We start from the raw sequence: 20,501 nt of genomic DNA on the forward strand, positions 1-20,501 counted from the left end.
ATTTTGACGTTTATTCAGGACCATACTACCTCTAAATGTTTTATGCGGGTTGAAAGTCATGAACTTAGTTTTAGATACGTTGATTTCCAGGCCCCGTAGATGACAAAACTCTTCAAAGAGTGACAGGGCCCGTTGCAAACCGCGCTGTGTTTTAGTGATTAACAACGTATCATCCGCAAACATTAGGATGGGAATTCTCTCCCTCGCTTGAACTGGGGCATCAGTGGGAGTGGCAGCCATAAATGTCACAATCCCATTGATAAACAGTGAGAACAAGGTGGGAGCCATTACACAGCCTTGTCGCACCCCTTTCTCTACTGGAAATGAATTTGTCACCTGGCCTTGTGTGCCCCACCTTATTCTTGCATAATTTCCCTCATGGAGTCTAATAATAAGAGATAATAATTCATTTGGCATCCCCAGATCTTTCAATACTGTCCATAACTTACTTTGGGAGACAAGGTCAAAAGCTGATCTAAGATCCACAAGCTGCCTTTGTCCAAGACCACTGTCTTCCAATATAATAATGTAAAACAAAATATCTGGTCAATGGTACGTGCCCCAAATCCCGCCTGGAATGGTGACAATATACACTGCTCCTCTAGCCACACTTGAACCTTATTTAGAACAAGTTGCCCAATGATCTTCTGAAGTGAGTCTATAAGGCTAGTTGGTCTGTAATTTCCAGGCTGGGATTTATCTCCCTTTATTAAAACCGGGATTATCTCAGCCCCTCTTACTCTTTAGAAAAAATGGTTTGTCTTTGTCGAAAGCTGATACCAGGCTTTCTTTATTTGTTGGCAATGTGTTCCTTGAGGGAAATGTTTGTGTCTAGGGTGAATTTAAGTGATTTGGCATTAAGTGAGAGTTGGAGTTCGAAGCCATCAAACGTGGCTTGCACTGGATCTCATTTGTTGATCTTGGCAAATAACAGGAAAACTGTCTTAGTTTGGTTGAGCTTTAGGTAGAAGCTGGACATCCAAGTCAGGATGTTGTGCAAGCAGTGTTTGAGGCGCTGGATATCTGAAGCAGAAGAGACTTTCAGGTAGAGCTGTATATCATCGGAAAATTGGTGAATCTCTGTGCTGTTACCTGTGAGTAGAGTACCAAGTGGCTCCATGTAAAGTTTGAAGATGACAGGAGACAGTATGAAAACCTGGGAGACTGAATATGCGATAGGGAGCTTTTGTGACCAAGAGATGCCAAAGTGAACAAATTGGTGTCAAGTGGAGAGGTAGAAGGAGAAGCAGTGAAGGACATTGCCTGTGGATCCCATTCGTGACTCAAGGGTGTGTAGGAGGGTGGGATGGTTGACTGCATCAAAGGTAGCAGGTAGGTCAAGAAATATCAGAAAACAGGGGTCATCTTCATGCATGGGTCAAATGGGCATCATTTATGATGTGTACGGAGGTGGTCTCCATGCTACAGCATGATCTGAATTCAGACTGGTAGTCATGCAGGAGATGTTAGAATTGATGTGAGCTTGGAGTTAGACACAGACTTCTTATTCCTTTATCTTGCCAATGAATGGTGGGCGAGTAATGAGCAGGTAGTTGGCAAGGTCAACAGGGTCTAAAGTAGGTTTCTTTTAGAGTGAGAGGATTTGACCAGTCTAGAGAAGTTCTAAAACAATGCCTTTAGTTAGGAGGGATTGACAATGGTAAGTATGGGTAAGAGAGAGAGCTTTGATGAAGCAGAATACTAAGACATCATCTTGAGAAGTGGCTTTGAGGGAGTTGAATATGTCAGGCAGATCTCGGAGAGGCCGGGCATTGAAGAATGAAGCATTGAGGAATTCTACGGGAAGGTGTAGGTGTGAGAGATGAAGCAGGCTTGGTATCATTGATGTGCCGTCAGATCTTCTATATTAACCGATCAGTGTTGCCTTAGAACCCACCACCTGAATTGTGCCACCTTTCTGCTTTTACTTTACCACTTACCACCTAACCCTGCTCCCAGTCCCTCCTAGCCACCATCATGCCACCTACAATCTAAGAGCCAATTATCCTGGAGACAAAGCAGACATCTCTCAGGGGGGTTTATTTGAACATTTAGATGATTAGATGATTATATAATGCTGTGTTTTTAAGCATCACTAGAATCTCCACTTTGGTTTATCTTTTTGAGAGGATTATTTCTAGCTGAATTAGTAGCAAATACTATGTAATTCACCTGCAGTAAGGATTAACATGTCTAATGCTGCATTTATGTGTGTGTTCCCAAAGGAGACAAACTTCACATAGCAGTCAGGGTTGCATTGAAATGTATCACCTGACATGGGATTTTCTTCATGCTCTTCTTTTCCTACCTACTCCTGTTTTCAATCATGCCAGATTGCCATTTTTGGAGGGGTGACTCCCCACTTTCACCATACTGGCTTATCTTACCCTCTCTAAGATGAGGCATCGAGGTGAAGGACAGGGAGGGTAAATGTGTCTCTCCTGTTTGGGCCTTTTTAGTTCTGGAAAGGGCATTGAGAAATAATCTAGCACTGTCTGCCCCCCATGCTTCCCTAAACATCTACTCTCCGTTTATCACTATTGTAAATACATCTAAATACATTCCATCAAGAGGTTTTCTGAATCTGACCTACATCATTAGGTTGCACTTTCACTGTCTCTGGGTGGACCCCCAAGACCTACTGTGATATGTGCAAGATGTTTTCCAACACTTCTGTGTGGACCCTAAACACCCTCCACTGAAGTATCTGTGATAGTTCTTAGATTGCACCACACCCACCTTGGGAGGCATAGCATGGGCCATCTACTGAGGCATTTGTTAATTTCCCTTGGTCGCTCCTTCACTGCCTTTGTGTGAATCCCATAGATCTACAGGAGTCTGTGGTAATCCTTGGAATTCAACACATTTAAAAAAACATCTAAGTAAATTCCAAACAAAGGATTTGAAAAACCAACCTACATCAATGGGGTGTGCCAACCACGGCTTCTCTGTAGACTCCATAGATTCTTTACTGAGATGCCTGTGGTTTGCGCCTTCACTGCTTCTAGTTAGTACATCATAGACCCTCTATGGAGGTATCTGTGATTCTCGTTAAGTTGAACCTTCACCACTCTTGGGATAAACCCTAAGACCCTCTACTTAAGCATTGTGGTAGTCCTTGGCTACCTCCTCCTTTATCTGGGTGGCACTACATAGGCACTCTGATGTGGTATCTGTAAATTCCTTGGGTTCCACATTCACAGGTGCCATAGATGCTTTACTCAAATGTCAGTTTTATTTTGTTAGACCTGGCATTTTTAGAGGGTTTACCATCCCCACAACTTATTGTTTTTTGACCTCCTATTTTTGACCCATTTTTGTTGGCTTTAGGACTCTGGGCACTTTACCACTGCTGATCGGTGCTAAAGTGCATACACTCTCTGTGTAAATTGTAATTATGATTGGCTATCCATGATTTTCCTATTTGGTTGACTTGTAAACCCCTAGTAAAGTGCACTGTGTATGCCCATGTCCTGTAAACCAAATGCTACTAGGGGGCTTTCAGCACTGATTGTGCCTTCCACATCAGTAGCCCTGTAATTGCATCCCAGACCTGCCACTGCAGTGTCTGCGTGAGCAGTTGTGCTCTGCCATGTCAACCTGGCAAGTGCATCCACTTGCCAGGCCCCAACCTTCTCTTTCCTCACATGTAAGGCACCCCTCAGTTAGGCCTAAGGCACCCCTATGGGCAGGGTGCAGTGTATGTTAAAGGTAGGACATGTACTGGCGTGTTTTACATGTCCTGATAGTGAAATACTGCCAATTTCGTTTTTCACTATTGAAAGGCTGTCTGTCCCATAGGTTCACATCTGAGCTGTTTTGTAACACCTCACAAGTGTAACTTTCCATTGGGACAAGATAGAGTAATGGAGTTTAGGCTTTCTGGACTCAGAATGTAATAACTCATCTCTTAGTGAATATGGTTTTTAAATTGTGTGTTTGAAATTGCCACTTTTAGAAAGTGGGCATTTTCTTGTCTAACCATTCTGTGTGCCTCTGCCTGGTTGTGTATTGACCATCTGGTTTTGGAGTGACAGGAGCTGGGAATGTACATTCATTGTAGACAGTCAGAAGGGGGTTGAGGTGGATCCTGCCTTGCCTTGGCGACTCATCGCTGGGCTGAATATTCCTGATCTGTATTTAGAGTGCTGCGAGGAGTTTTGCTAGCACCTGGATAGCCTGTGGCTACTTTGCAAGATGCTGTCTCCACCCACTGTGGTCCTGCTGGACCACGGAGGACAGAACTGGTTTGTACTGGGCTCAAAGACACTTGCCACAAAGAGAATAAAGAGAAAATGGGATATAAGTATGAGACCTTAAACCCCAGAAATTGAGATCACTTCTGGAACCAAGAGGAACCTCTGCCAAGGAGAAGAGCTGAAGAGGTATTAGGAGGAGTACTGACACTTTGCTGTGTGTGCTTTGCTGAGTTGGCCTGCAGTTGGTGCTTCTGCTAAAGAGAGGGCAAAGAACTGGACTTTGCTGTGTACCCTGCGCGTCATGTTTCTCTAAGGGCTTGTGTGTGCTTGTCTCCTGTTAAGAAGTCTCAGGGACACAAAACACTTCCTGCAACTCTGCTCGACTCTGTCAACTGTGAGTCCACCCTTGCCTGAGGTGCCTCCCTGCAGTCAAAGGGTCTTAGAAGTTTGTTCTGCAGCTGAGCGCTCTGCAAGAACCAGCGCGAAGCAAAGAGAAGCCTTGCGAAGCCTCTCAGAACTGACGCCAGACTACAAAACGCCTCGCCAAGTTCCATCGAACAGCTAGTAGCTCCTTGGTACCAACATCGGATTACGCAATGTTTCGGCATGTCCCGCCGAACACCTGCCAGCCTCTTGGAACCAATGGCGGATGACACAAAGCCTCACCGCACAGCCCCCATCACCACCAGTGTGTCATGCATCGTACCTGTGCGCCAAATAATTCCAATCACTGCAGACCGAAACCATCTTGGATTTCAATGCCTCACTTCCCCCTGCACTCTGAATTCGATGCATCACTTCTCCTGCATGCAGCAGAACTGTTGCATCGCCTCACCAAGGACCCAGAAACTGACGCACCACTGTATTTTCCTATGAGTCCCTTCTCTGCGGCTGTTGGGCCTTGTGAATTCTGACGCATCCACAGGTACTTTGGTGTAAAATCACGCATCCATAGTTTTCTATGGACCAAGTTGCTCGAAACCTTTTAAAGTTTGTTGAATTTTCGTCATTTTTGTCTTGTGTGGTTTAGCTACAGATACTTTATTTTCTGAACTGGTGTGGTGCCCATTTGCAGTGTTTTCACTGTGATACTTTGCATCTGTTTGCAAATACTTTACACATTTCCTTTGGGATAAGCCTGTCTGCTTTAGCCAAGCCACCAAAGGGGTGAGCAAGGGTTACTAAGTGTATAATCCCCTTACCCTGACTAGTAGGAAGGGTCCCTACTTGGATAAAGGTGCATGCCTCTGCCAACCAGAGACCCCCATTTCTAACACATTCCTTGTTCCTTTCTCCTTCCTAATACCTATGACTTTGACACCCATGGTTTTACTAAGGTCTTTCCTCAACTTCTTCTTTATTGGCTCTGCAAAGTCATATTTTGAGCATTATGTCATAGCCTCCTGGTGAAGTACCTTGCAGTGGTTTTTTGTCTCATTTGTCTAGATTATTTGTTTGTGGTGCTGTACGCCTGTTTGTAACCTTGCGTCTGGGCTGGAATGAAGTATAAGAAGTTGTTTGGAATAGGAATCATTTGAGAATTTGAAGGTTTGGATAAAGACTAAAGAAGACAAGAAAGAACTGTATTTGTGTGAATGAATATGGATTCTAATAAAGCAATGAATACGAGATTCCATATTTTTTAGGGTAATTTGTATAGCTCAATCAATATGGCTGCATGCCTACGGTTTACTCTTCAATGCTCCTGAACAGATCCTTTACATCATTTCCAATGGATGGCTGCCGGCAACTAAGGCACTCTTTTGTGTCACTCCTCTGTCACTCCTGGTGGAGCCAATTGGAAATAAATAAAAAAAACTGTAACTAGTGCATACCATGGCTACACCTCAGTTTCTCTGAGGTAGAACCTACGGAGCATTTATTCTGGAGGTCTGTTACTGGTGCACCCCATTTGTCAACCGTGGAAGGTCCCTATAGGGTTAATTTCTGTCTGCCTGTAATTAGGCCTTGCCAAAGAATACTCCTCTGTCACCCTAGGATGTACTTTATAGAACATCTAAATTTGCTGCCTGTAACCATTGCACTTCTCAAGGTTGCTCTTCTGTCATTCTTGGTAGCCCCCTAAAGAGCATATCTGTGGCTATTTTTCTCATATGCATGCCTTTGAGTTATTCCTCATATCTACTGGATGGATTTGGAACATTTATCATGACTGTCTATAGAAAATCCCAATGGGTTACTCGCCCACCTTCCCACAGGGAATTTGAGAGCATTTTCCATGAATTTTTGTATTCAGTGCGTGCTATGGACTGCCCTTCCCTTCACTGGTGAATGCATACAGACCTACTCAATTACATGCACTAATGAATAAATGTTTTTTGCCTGTGTTTTATGTCTCCATTTTCCGCCATAACATGCCTAGGCACAGTGACCTAAGACAACAAGACAAGAGCACTACTCTGGTCACTCGTTCATGATACCAAAATGCTTTAAACAAAGCCATACTGCAGTTCAACACTCTTCCAACCATTTCACCAAAAGGTAGCCTGCTATTTGTCGGCTAATTCATTTCCGCACCTTGTCATAAGTATGAAGCATTATATAAAAGTTATTATATTACAGTGCATTACAATAAAATGCAATACAACTCAATACAAAGCAGTACCATGCAATTTCCACTGTATGCCAAAAATTAATTACCACCAATATGCCATGGTTGGTATTTTGCAAGACCAAGGCAAGCACTGTATGGTGCCATGTATGCACCCCAAATAAAATGAAAATAAAGACAGCAGTACTGTATCTCTCTGCCAAACCCCTTACCTGCCAACAATGTAGTACCTGTATGCACCGTTCTGTCGTAAGTCATCCACCGTTTCTCTGCAATCTTGGTCAATGGTTGCTTTGCTAATACCACATATCACTACCTGACTGGCAAACATCACCTTAGGCAGTACAAATTAATCCACTGACAGGTTCCTTTCAGGATCACTGTTAAGAGCAATGTAATTACTCTAAAACAATAATGTATTAAAGATGAAGGGGATGTAGAAATACCCAACTAGTCGAATGTCCAGATAGAAAAAATTAACACAGGTCAGGTGAATACTCGACAAAGTAGCTTGGAATAAAGTAATGAAAAAGTCTCAAAATGTCAACAGTGTAAAAGATCAACAAGGGAACAAACAGAAATGCACCATCCTCATCCACAATGTTTAATGCTTTATCCCTTATCTAAAGTATCACAGCTCTATTGCTATTGCCAGGACTAATGCCTGTTTTATGCATTTTAATCAGATTGCATATGTCATATTGTAAAGCCTCTAATACCTGTATAGGAATCTGTTTCTAACTCTAATAATCCTTATTTGGAAAGCACAAACATTTCACCCCGTAAGGTTTCAAGGCGCCCGGGTTCATCGGGGCGATTAAGTGAGCTAATTCCCAGAGTCACATGATGTGGGGCTGAGCTGCTGCCCGTGATCGAGCCGTGATCCCTGCGCTCTGGAGTCAGCATCTCTGGCCACTGCACAGCACTTCTCCCTCTGTTATGTATGTCTGTAATAGAGTCAATAGAATGTAAACAGGTTTGAAATCCAGTTATTCCCTGATCTGAATTCAGAGCAGTGGAAAATCATGTTTTGTTTTGTCACTGCTCTAAGATAAGAGGAGTGAAACACCAGGATCTGAATTAGTGCTCTGACAGACACTAATCTGAAATCTCCCTGGGTCTCCAGAGACCAGAGAGGTAGTAGTAGCCTGGAGCTCTGCAGCTTGCCACTCTTCATCAGTCTCTCCAGTGCTTAATTTGAGCCAGTGGTTTCTGGGGCTCGGCACCAGCACTTAATTGGTTTCCGATGCTCGGCACAGGCACTTAATTGTCATCATCACACTTTTGATACTCTGACACATGGAGGCGCTGCTCATCAAATCTAGAGATGAGCAGAATAACTGTTGTTTATGAATACAATACGCTTTAAAAAATACACTTTTTTCATATTTAATTTATATATGATTGGCTCCGACAGGCCTGGCTTGGGTTTACCAGAAGATGGCTGGGTAGGAGGCATAAAAAGTGTGGGGGAGGGATTTTAATGAACATCACATGGTAGGGAGTTGAAGGAGGTATTGTTTATGGCTCTCTCATGACTTCTCTAAGTCTATACTGCTATTCTGGGCTGGAAACTCCGCCTCCGGGCCGGAAGCCCCGCCTCCGGGCCGGAAGCTCCGCCTCTGGGCCGGTATTTCCGGCCCGAGTGCGGACGTAAAGTTAGTAGTCGTAAATCCATTCTGTGAATACCAAAAGTAGTAAGTGCAGTCTGTGAATACCAAAAGTAGTAAGTGCATTCTGTGAATACCACAAAGTAGTAAGTTTAGGATTTAGGGCCTCATGTAGGTAGCCAAATACCGGTCGGTAACGTCCGATTTTTGGTAATTATACCGTTACCGACCGGTATTTTGGCTTTTGGTATGTAGGGGGACAATTTCTGTATTCGGAATTTACCGAATCGGTAAAATTACCGAATCGGTAATTTTACCGATTCGGTAAATTCCGAATACAGAAATGAGATGTAGGGGGAGTGTGTGGGTGTTGTTATGAGTCGGTATTTACCACCAACTAATAGTTGGTGGTAAATGAAGAATGGATGTGAAAATGCATTTCCAAGCGCCTACAAGTGTGCAATGTGGCAGACATACATGCCCTTAGGGCATGTATGTGTGCCACATGTGCACACATGGCCGATTCAGGGGTGCAACAGGGTGTCAATGTGACACCCTGCCACCCTTGCATGTGTTCCCCCCATTACCGAATCGGTTTTTACCGATTCGGTAATGAGGCATACCTTCCCATCAATGGGAAGGTATGCCTCATTACCGAATCGGCAAATACCGATTCGGTAATTACCGAATTATTCCGAATCGGTAATATTTACCGACCAATTACCTACATATCATTTACCACTTCATAAATACCGAATCGGTAAAATTCGGTATTTATGAAGTGGTAAATGTGTCCCTACCTACATATGGCCCTTAGTCTTAAGTTTGTTCTGTGAATCGGGCCCTAAGTCTTTTCTTCTTAATGCACTGTAAAACTAAACTCAGTGGCTCGTATTATACCCCAGTTCAAAATTAATACAGGAAGGTGGGAATATATCTGCTTGTAATTGCACATTCTAAAGAATGAAGTTAGTTTTCAATTGATAGTGAGTTATGTTTAACTATTTAAATTATATGTATGTACAATAACATAAATGTAATATTGGAGTGTATACTTTTACAATACAGATTGCACATTTATTCCATGTTATTTTACTAAATATATTTCTTTGAAGGAGTAAATGGACCCAGGATTGAAACAAAGTTTCAGGAGAGGTCACATTGTAGCCATCGATTTTTTCAAAGTATATTGTAATGCACCTCAGACTATCTTAATCTTCGAAAAAACATTCTGCAATATTCCTATGACATATGGTAGGGAATAACTTATCCCATATATTTTGTTATAGTTGATGGATAACTTCTTGATTCATTATCTTTTATTACCTTCTGGTGGTTGCCAGTAGGTAGTAATAGTTAGGACCATGTTTCCATAGGAAAAGCGTTTTTTGCCTTGCCTATATCTTTGGTGCCATTTGATGAATCTTCACAACACTTTCCAACAAACAAAAGCACCCCGTGATTCTAGTTGTGCAAGCAAAGTTTCAGGGTGAGCTGTCAAGCTGGGGCCGAGAAAAAGGGGGGCGGGGTCAATAAAAGTCTTTTTTTCAATATTAATTTCCATAGAGATTTTAAGACCTGACTACAGCCCGAATCACTGGTTGGAATTATGCCAAATTTGGCAGAAAGGTAGCTCTTGGTTCAGAAAGAACCCTTTTCATTATTTGGTTTAAATCGGTTCAGTAGTATTTGAGATATAAAAAAAAACCTAATTGTATATCTAGGGACGCAAATCCTCCAAGGATCTGACAGTCCCTGTGCTGAAATGTGATTGGCGGCAAACACTTCAACCAGGAAGTGTTGGCAGCCATCTTGGAAATTTGCTTTGGCTGATTCCCTGAAAAAATATTTTAGAAAATGAAAAGGGGGCAGGGTATGAATACCCTGACCCCCTGGTTCTGGTCCTGGGGTCTCCCTGGCCCCCACAGGGCAAAATAGCATTTTATTTTTGATTTTTCAGCTGGAGTCAAACTGAATAAAAAAAGAAGCGCGGCTCCTGCCCTTCTCTACTGTTTAGTCCCCAGTGGGCACAGTCCCAGGGGCATGTGGGAGTTTAAAAAAGGAGGGAGTCTCACTGGGCCCCCAGCTGCGGCTCTTTTAAACTCTGTGGACAAGGACCTCCCCAGGGCTTTTATATTATAATGAAGGGGGCTGTGCAGCACCCCTCCACGGGCTCTTTTGAGCCCCGGGGACCACCACCTCCCCAGGGCTTTATTTTAAATTTGGAGGGGGTGTAGGGACACCCATTCTGGGGCAAATTCAAGCCCCAGGGACCACCGCCTCCCGAGAGTTAAATTAAGAATAATGGGGGAGCTGTGCAAACCTCCTCAGGCCTCATGACCTTAACCTCCCCACGGCCTCTAATATAGTTAAAACATTTTCAATTTGGGAGGGGGGCAACACAGCCCCCCTCCTGCAGCTATATATGGCCCTAGGGACCACCACCCCCCAGGGTTGGCCCCTGCTATGTCCCAGGGTGCCCACCCCGGGACATAGCTGTTTATTTAGCTTGGTGAGAGCTGTGACAGTTCTCACCAAGCTAAAGCAAACACTCTTGTTCCAGCGGGCGGGAGCTGGCAAAGTACTCATCAGTTATGTCGCAGTGAGATGGTGGTCCCCAGGCCGTATATGGCTGGGGGTACGTGGCCCCTCTCCCACATCCATTTTAATTGCTGGCCCCAGGAGGTGATGGTCACCGGGGCCCGGGGGGCAATGCAGACCCACATTAAATATTCTATTTTAGCCCCGGGAGGTGATGGTCCCCAGGGCTTAAAACTGCCCCAGGAGGGGGCTCCGCATGTCTCCCAGCCATTTTAAAACTAAAACCCTGTGATAGAGGTGGTCCCCAAGGCCCACTTGAGCCTGAGGGGGTGGGTCTGCGTGGACACCCTCCACTATATTCACAAAGCCCTGGGGAGTTGGTAATAAAAATTTCCATTCCTCCCAGACCTTGCCCACCCGAGGGCTGTATTTGTGAATCCCTGAGGGATCCCAGAACCAAGGCTATGGGGTTAGTGTATACGTACCTTGTCCCCTTTTCTTTTTTTTTCTTTTTGTTTGGGACTCGGTAGAGGCTGAGTCACAAGATGGCTGCCAATACTTCCTGGTTTAAGTGTTGGTAGTCAATAAGATCTCTGCATGAAATTGGGAGGGTTTGCAGAGGGTTCAAACCTCTAGATATACAAATTAGGATTTCTTTAATTAACTCCCAAACTATTAGATGAATTTTACAGAAAATAACAAAAAGGACGCTTTCTGGACCAAGAGCAACTTTTCTGCCAAATTTGGCTTTCATTCTGTCCAGCGGTTTGGGCTGTAGTTGTGTCTAAAATCCCTATCGAAAATTGCACGGGGAAATCACATTTTAGGACCCCCCTTTTTTTCAGCCGTGCCTCATAAATCACCCCAGAACTTTCAAGACAGCAGCTGGAGTGAGTGTTGTACTAATTGTTTTAATTTCATGAAGATTCGTCAAATGGCCCCAAAGTTTTTGGCAAAACAAGAAAGTTTTTCCTATGGAAAATAGCTCCTAACTATAACTACCTACTGGAAACTGCCTGTAGGTATTATATATATGGTTTCCAACACCAGTTTCTCCAGCAAACAGGTACTGGCACCATGGGGATTGTTTCTCTGCACTGTTTATTCAAACTCCAACACTGAAAAAAACAAAGATAAAAGAGGGTTTATAGTTAGGCTCAGGTTTCACTCATACAAAAGCAGAGAAATTCAGGAGTTACTCCTGCCCCCGCAATGCACTGCTTATGACCTCACAGATTAAATCACTCATCACATGGTCAGTGACATCACTGATTACATCACTGATGACATCTCAAATGATATCACTGAGGACATCATACAGTGACTGTGAGGGGTTTTAAAATGTGTATGTTTGTTGAATATATATATGCCATGGTGTATGGGAGAATCAGAGGGTGTATGCGTGCCTGTATGGATGATTCGGTGGGTATGTGACTGACTGTATAAGTGAGTGAATAGGTGACTCAGTGAATGTATGGGTGAGTGACTAGGTTGTGTGAATGTCTGTATCAGTCTGTCAGTTGGTGTCTAAGTAGCTGTATGGTTTTTGTGAGTGGGTATCTGAGTGGCTGTATGGGTGATTGATTGGTTGTCTGCATACCTGTATGAGTGTCTGAGTGTCCTTGTGGGTGGGTGAGGGTGTGTGCGACTGCTTGCATAGATGAGTCAGTGACTGTACAGGTTAGTAAGTGCATGTGTAAGGGGCTGTATGGGTGGGTGAGTGTGTGGATGGCTGTGACAGTGAGTTAGTGGATGTGTCAGTGATATATGGATGAGTAACTGCATATGTGAAAGGCAGTATAGGTGAGTGTTGGAGCATATGAGTGACTGGGTGAATGAGTGATTGTAAGAGTGGCTGTATGGGTGAGTGTGTGCTTGTGTCAGTGACTGTATATGGGAGTGAGTATGTCGTAGCATCTGAATGAGTAAGTGTGTGTGTATAACTGTATAGGTGCATAAGTGGCTGTGCGATTGACTCTATGGGTGAGTGAGTTGGTGTGTGAGTAGCTCTGTGAGTTACTGACAGTGTGTGAGTATGGCTATATTAGTAAGTGAGTGGGTGTATGAGTGGCTGTATGGGTGAGTGAGTGGATATGTGTGTAGACCTATGAATCAGTAAGTGGAGGTGTAAATACCGGTATGGATGTGCCAATGGGTTTGAGAATGGTGGTGTAGAAGGTGGGGTGAGTGTATGAAAAGTTGCATGGGGGTGTGAGTGGGTGCATGGGAGATTCTTTGGGTGATGTCATCAGTGATGTCATTTGAGATGTTATCATTGATGTCACTGACCATGTAATGAGTGATGTAACATGGTAACTATAACTGCTGAATGCAACCTGAGACTATCTATAACATCTCTGTAACCTTTGTTTTTTTCATTGAATTTCTATTGGTCACAAAGTGGTGGAAAAAGGGGGCGGGACCTCTCACCAGCTCTCAGAAATCCCGCTGTGTAGGACTTACAGGAGGTACCAGGATTGCTTCTTGGCCCCTAAGGCCCTTCAGGATGAAAGTGGACTTCATCCTCCAACCAGTAGTGCACCAGGAGCCGCATTTGCATAGTGGTGGAGAAAGGGGGTGTGGCCTCCAAAGACCTCTTAGCAATCCCCCTGCATTAATACTATTTATAGCCCCAGGGAGGTGGTGGTTTCCAGAGCTGCAGGGGGGGCACATGGCCCTCCACATTTCTGTAATATTTCAAAAGGGACTTGGGTTTTGCCAATTGTGGAGATTACTTGGTTTGGCCAGAGAGGGTTGATGTTTCATCAGTTTCTGGCTTTGGTTAAAACCATTGTGGAACGCCGAGCTCCACACCTCATGATTGTGCACTGTGATGGAAGTTAGGGCAGTGGACTTCGCTCTGTTCGTGGAGTTTGTGGAGTTTTCTGCACTTCACACTCAGCGGAGCTCCCTGAGTCCAGAAAATTCTGCTTCCCTGCTCGCGATCACGAACAGTAAGTTCACCATTGCGAACGGTAAGTTCACGAGTGGGAGCTACCGCTCGGTTACAATTTCTACCCGAGCGTTAGGAATACCAGCATAAACTGCAGTTCACACTGCATTCCGTCACTCGTGGAACTTCACAGAGTTTTTTTGTAACTTCGCGGAGTTCCGCGTAGCAAAACTCTGCGAACAACGCCCAGGCCTGATGGAAGTGACCCAGGCACATTGAGTGGGGTAGGGCTGGAAATCCTAATGAAGGATACCTTTGCAGAACTGATGTCACTTTCCCCTCACAGTGTCTTGGAGTACTGTAATATATGCCAAAGACAGAAATGGAAGTGGCCAAATCAATTCTGTCCACAGACTGACAAAGCTAGTAAACATGTTAATAAAACTGTTTCTGCATTCCTCAGAAACCATAGCACAGGTTGTATCTATAACAACAACCTGTGTTTTTGACATCAGTGAAATCTACAGGACTGATGGAGTACACTTTACTGATGAAGGCAATAGGATATTTCTGTGCAACCTGAGGCTCTGCATCAAGACTTATCTGTTGAAATATACTCAAAATTAACCCCAAACACCGTCCTATTGCTCCAAATATATAAAAAACAATTCCTAACATAAATCTCTTTTAAAACAAAAAATATTTGTGAATATGCCTCAAATATGCAAAGTAAAAGCAGACATTTAATAGCCCACAGCACTTTAAACATGTTTTAATTCTAAAATGCATTTTAAATTTGTATGTATGACTGAATGGGTTGATATATGTATACATTAATTAATGATTGAGTGCATCAGTGCAAGTATAAGCTAATGAATCACTGTTTCCGTGTCTGTGTGAATCAAAGAAAGGACATATACATTTGTCTATGAGGAAGTTATTGGGTGCATCATTCTATGTATATGTAACTAAATGGGCAGACCAGTGCATGGGCGAGTGACTGATTAAGTGCATCAGTGTATATTATTCTGAGTCAATGTGTGGATGAGTGCATAGGTCAGCCTCTCAGTCGGTTACCCACTGGGTGCATCAGTGTCTCATTGCTTTTGTTACTGGGTGTGTCAGTAATTGAGTGGCTCTGTAAGTGGGTGTGTTTGTGTCTAACTGGGACTCTCAGTAGGTGTCAGTCTTTGAGTTCATCTGTGAGTCACTATGTCAGTATCCGTGTGGGTTTGTCACTGGGTGTCTGAGTGTCTGAATGGGTCCTTGAGTGGGTGCATCAGTGTTTGAGTATGTGAAGTGTTAGTGTCTGATTGGGTCCATTTATGAATGCATTAATATCTAAAGAAGTCAGTAAAACATTTTTGTTGTTGCCAATATTTGCAAATGTGTCTGTCTCTGACTGGGTTTGATAGTGAGTGCATGAGTATCTCAGTAGCTCACTGAAGGGATGCGTCAGTGTCTGGGTGGGTCTGTGAGTGTATGCATCAGTGTCAGAGTGGGTCTGTGACTGGCTGACCAGTCTATGAGTGAGTCTAGGAGATGGTCCATTAGTGTCTGAGTAGCTCTGTGAGTGGGTGCATCGATGTCTTAGTGAGTCTGTGAGTGGGTGTGTCAGTGTTTCACTAAGTAAATGAGGGAATGCATGAGTGTCTGAGTAGGTCTGTGAATAAGTGCATTAGTATCAAAGTAGATCTGTGAATAGGTGCATGCGTGTCTGAATAGGTCTGCGATTGGTTGCATCAGTGTATGAATGGGTCTGTGACTGGGTGTGTCCCTATCTAACTGGGTCTGTGAATGGATGTGTCACTGTGCAATTAGGTCTGTCACTGAGTGTGTCAGTACCTGACCGGGAAGTTGCAGCCTCCATTTTAAGTATTGGGAAATGGTCCTGGGGACTTAAACTTTTTCTGGAAAATTATTGAAGGGGTCAGAGTAGAGGTACCCTGCCCCATGTGTATGTTAGATGATTGTGAGAGGGTTAATTGTTGGGTACAAAAATTAATTGTATCAAATTGTTTTCCATTCACAAACCTACCCAGGCAGTCACACACTCACTCACAGACCTACACAGGCATTCACACACCCACTCACAGATCCATTTGGGCACTCTCAGACTCACTCAGAAACCCACAGAGGCATTCACACACCCACTCAAATACCCACATAGGCACTCACACACTCACTCACAGACCCACACAGGTACTCACACACCCACTCACAGACCCACACAGACATTCACACACTCTAGGAAGCCTGTTCTTTATACAGTGCACTAAAACAAAGTACACTGTGTAGAGAGTTCAATGAGTCCCTTATTGGTTCACAGAGGCAAAAGTAGATAATACAAACACTCTATTTGTGGTAGTGGGGGCAAGCAGTTAGGTTTATCAGAGGGTAGTGCTAAGCATTTGTTGTACTCACCGAGGCAATAAATGAGACACACACAAATGAATAAATCCAAGACCAATTTGCAAAAATAATATTGATTTTTATATAATTTTTCAGACCAAGAACTTTGTTTTAGAGTGAGTACTTTGAAAGGTATGAATTTTTAGAGTTCGCAAAATTAAACACATTTGTGGACAGTTTCGCATCATTGATATTTATGGTGAAAAAGACAGAAATGCATATAAAATCATACAGCCAACTTGCAGAGTTCGCCTCTTGGGTTTGGGTAGTTAGCAATGCCAGGTCCAATGTTCCACCAGCGGATTCTCAGGACTATCCCAGATTAGGCCGGGAACAGGGTCTGTGGTAGTTGGCAGCTGGTGTGCTACAGGAGAGGAGGGCCACTTGAAAATGCACTGCACAAGGGGACTTTGAGATGTTTGGTACCAAGCACATATTTGGGGCTAACCATGGTAAAAGAGACACTTTAGTGCACAGACCCACAGACCCACACACCCATTCACAGACCCACTCACAGTTCCACATAGATATTCAGGCAACCACTCACAGACCCACACAGCCACTTACACACCCGCTCAAAACCCATGCAGGCACTGACACCCATTTACAGACCAACACAGGTACTCAAGAGATCCAGTCACAGACCCATGTAGGTACCCACATGCCTACTTACTGATCTATGCAGGTGCTAAAAGACCTACTCATCCTACCATGCAAGGAACTCACAGACCCACTAACAGACCTATGCAGGTACTCCCACACCCACTCACAGACCCATGCATCAACTCACACATCTACTTACAGACCCACAGAGGCACACTCAAACCCACTCACAGATCCACAGAGACAATCATATACTGGCTCACAGTTCTATGCTGGCACTTTCACATCCACTCAGAGTTCCACAAATGCACACATCCACTCAACGACCCACACAGCCAGTCAGACATCTACTCACAGACCAAAACATGTACTCATAGACCTACTCACAGACCTACTCATCCATTTACACACCCACTCACAGACCTATTAAGGCACTCACACAGCTACTCACAGACTCATGCATCCACTTATACACCCACTTACAGGACAACACAGGTACACACACACCCTGTCACTGGGCGTTGCAGACACTGCCATACCCACTCATAGAGGTACACAGAAACTCACACATCTACACAACCACACACATACCCTTTCCAAGACCCAGACAGACACTTATGCCCCCACTCACAGACCTACTCAGATACTCACAGACCCACTCAGACACTCCCACACCCACTCAGACACTTCCTCACACATGCATACACCCACTCACAGACCTACACAGATACTCACACACTCATTCACAAACCCACTTGGACACACACACACCCTCAGAGACTCACTCATGCACTCACATGCCCCTTCATAGACCGAAACAGGCACTCTCACACCCACTCACAGAATCACACATACAGGCACAGCCCCATCAGGAGACCCATGCAGGCACTCATATATCCATTCACAAATCCATGCAGGCACTAACAAATCCACTCACAGATCCACACAGGCAATCAGAGACCTACTCATAGATCAAGCTGGTATTCACACATCCACTCACAAACCTACATTGGCACTCATTTACCTACTCACAGGCCCATGCATCTACCTATACACCCAATTTCAGACTTTCACAGATACCTGCACACCCACTCATACACAGATCGACAGATGCACACTCATACCCACTATCAGAACCACACAGTAACTCACATACCCACTAACAGAGCCATGCTGGTACTTCCACACCCACTTAGAGATCTATGCAGGCACTGACAGATGGACTCACACACCCACACAGGCACTCACAGACCCACTCACATACCTATACTGATACTTGCACACCCACTCAGATCCATACACATGTACTGACAGACCTATAGAGGGACATTCACACCCACTCACAGACCCACACAGGCACTCACAAACCCAATCAGTTATATGCTTGCACTTTCACACCTACTCAGAGTCCCACACAGGCAGTCACACACCCACTCACAGACCCACACAGCCACTCATACACCCACTCACAGACCCAAACAGGCTCAGATTATACATGCACAAACCAAAGAAATTCCACAGTTACCTGGGCTAACTATAACTTACGTCCCTGCAAAGCCCTGCCTATGAGCTCCAATATTACATCACTCATGACATGGCCTGTGATATCACTGATGACATTACTGATGATATATCAAATGAAGTGCAGAGAGTTGGTTGCGCCGCATGCAGTGAAATATGGTGGCCCATTCAGGGATTTGTTGGACTGCACCATGAAAGTGTGGCCAGCAGTGTCTGCATTGTAACTGGAGCCTGAAGCCCACTGGGGCGAGAGGTGGTGGCATATCGTATGTAAAATCAGTGGTGCGAGTGCGATGTCAGGACGGCATGGCAGCCACAGTGAAAACATCACAAGAGTTGCAGCCTTCCCATTGATCAATTAAAAAAGTCGATATACAATATAAACCAACCTCATGCTTTTTACTACATGGTTAGCAGGTTGAGAATTGAGAAAGGCAATCATGCTGGAATTAGTCTGCTGCTGCCAAGAAATGGACTGAAAACCCCACGAGTGCTTCCTACACTTTTTTTTAAGCTGCTGTGTAACAAGCGAGACCATATCCTCACCAACATGGATGCACTAACCCTGGGTTCAGTCTATGAAGGTGGGATGTGTATATATATACGTATATAAACACAAAAATCCAGCTCCCACAGAAACTCCATGGAAGAAGGCACGGACTCGAGGAGTTAGAAGAATCAGCATTAATTTATTCTGCCAGGTCGCCCTCAATCCAAGAGGTAAGGAGAGACGCGTTTCGGATTTCAAAAATCCTTTGTCAATCTAGTTTGGCGCCAAAATACATGCACAATAAATAGCCCTTCCCATTAGACCATGAATAGACATAGAAAGAATACTCTCGTGTATGCGATCGGCGTGTGACCCAGAATGTTACATTACATCATTTACTACAGCTAAAATACCAGCCTGGTTGCAAGTAAAATATTAACTGATCTAATACATTGCATAATACAGTTCATGGTTTAGCTGGAAATATTGTGTAGCAAACAGGTTAGGTAACAACATACACATGGAAATTATAAAAGCATCCATCATGATGAGAAACGAGCTTTAAAATGAGTACTGCCAAACTATTAGTCCTGAAATGCCAAATTTACAGAGATATGTAAAATGTACTTTAAAAGTTCCTGCTCCCAAATGTCACTGAAATGAACCAAAAATAATGTCTGCCAATGTCCTGGTTTCAGCTCACTCGAGTTAAAGACACAGCTGCCCCAGCGTGACCTCTCACTTTGTATATTCTATTCCTGCCATACTGCTGATAACACAGTCATTCTGGTCACTCATCATGAGGCATCTGGAGTGGAGAACTAAAACTTCACCAAGGAGCCAAATACATGACAAAGAGTAATATTAGAACTCAAAGTCGAATTGCGAGCACGTGCTGTGAAGCCCCTCGGGACTACCATACCCACAATGCCCCAAGTTGGTCAGTGGTAAAGCAGGTAATTTACACAGTATATTAATACTGCTAGGTCACTGTCACTGGTTATGATAAAATGGTAACTGCGCAAAATCAATATCCGATTCAAATGTAACCGGTACGGAGGCAAATGTCAATGTATCTGACAGAGACAGACAGCATAAATTGAATCCAATAAATTATGGCACGCACTCCGGGTTGTGGGGGACCCATGGACAAAGTGATACTGCCCCAAACATCCTCACCGCATCAGATTCAGCTTCAGCAGTGCCCAGTTACCAGGTGGCGCCAGACTTCCGGGCAAGGCATTTCTTGCTGGAGACAACCTGTGTCCCATGCTGGCAGTTGCGAAAACTGCCTGGCTACGAGACCCTGGTCTCCCGCTGCAGTCATCCTCGTTCCTCATCCTGGCTAACCCTCTGGGGGCTTCCCCGATAGCACTCCCGTACCCCTCCAAAAATACATATATATATATATATATATATCCTGCTCCACTGTACCTTGGACCAACGCACCCTCGGACGGGTGCTATAACACGGAGGTGCAACCGCGTATATTATGCGCGCGCATTCCTTCTCCTTATATCGTTCTGGAAAAGCACTCGCAGGGGTCTTTATCTTTATCCAAATTTTAATTTATGCAGCCAACAGTTAACATGACGCCTTTCGGCTACTGCCTTTCTCCAATTTTACAATGTTGCGCGGCAGCCACCGGCATTTGAAATCA

Source organism: Triturus cristatus, chromosome 7 (genome assembly GCF_964204655.1).
Source record: "Triturus cristatus chromosome 7, aTriCri1.1, whole genome shotgun sequence".
NCBI classification, from domain to species: Eukaryota; Metazoa; Chordata; class Amphibia; order Caudata; family Salamandridae; genus Triturus; species Triturus cristatus.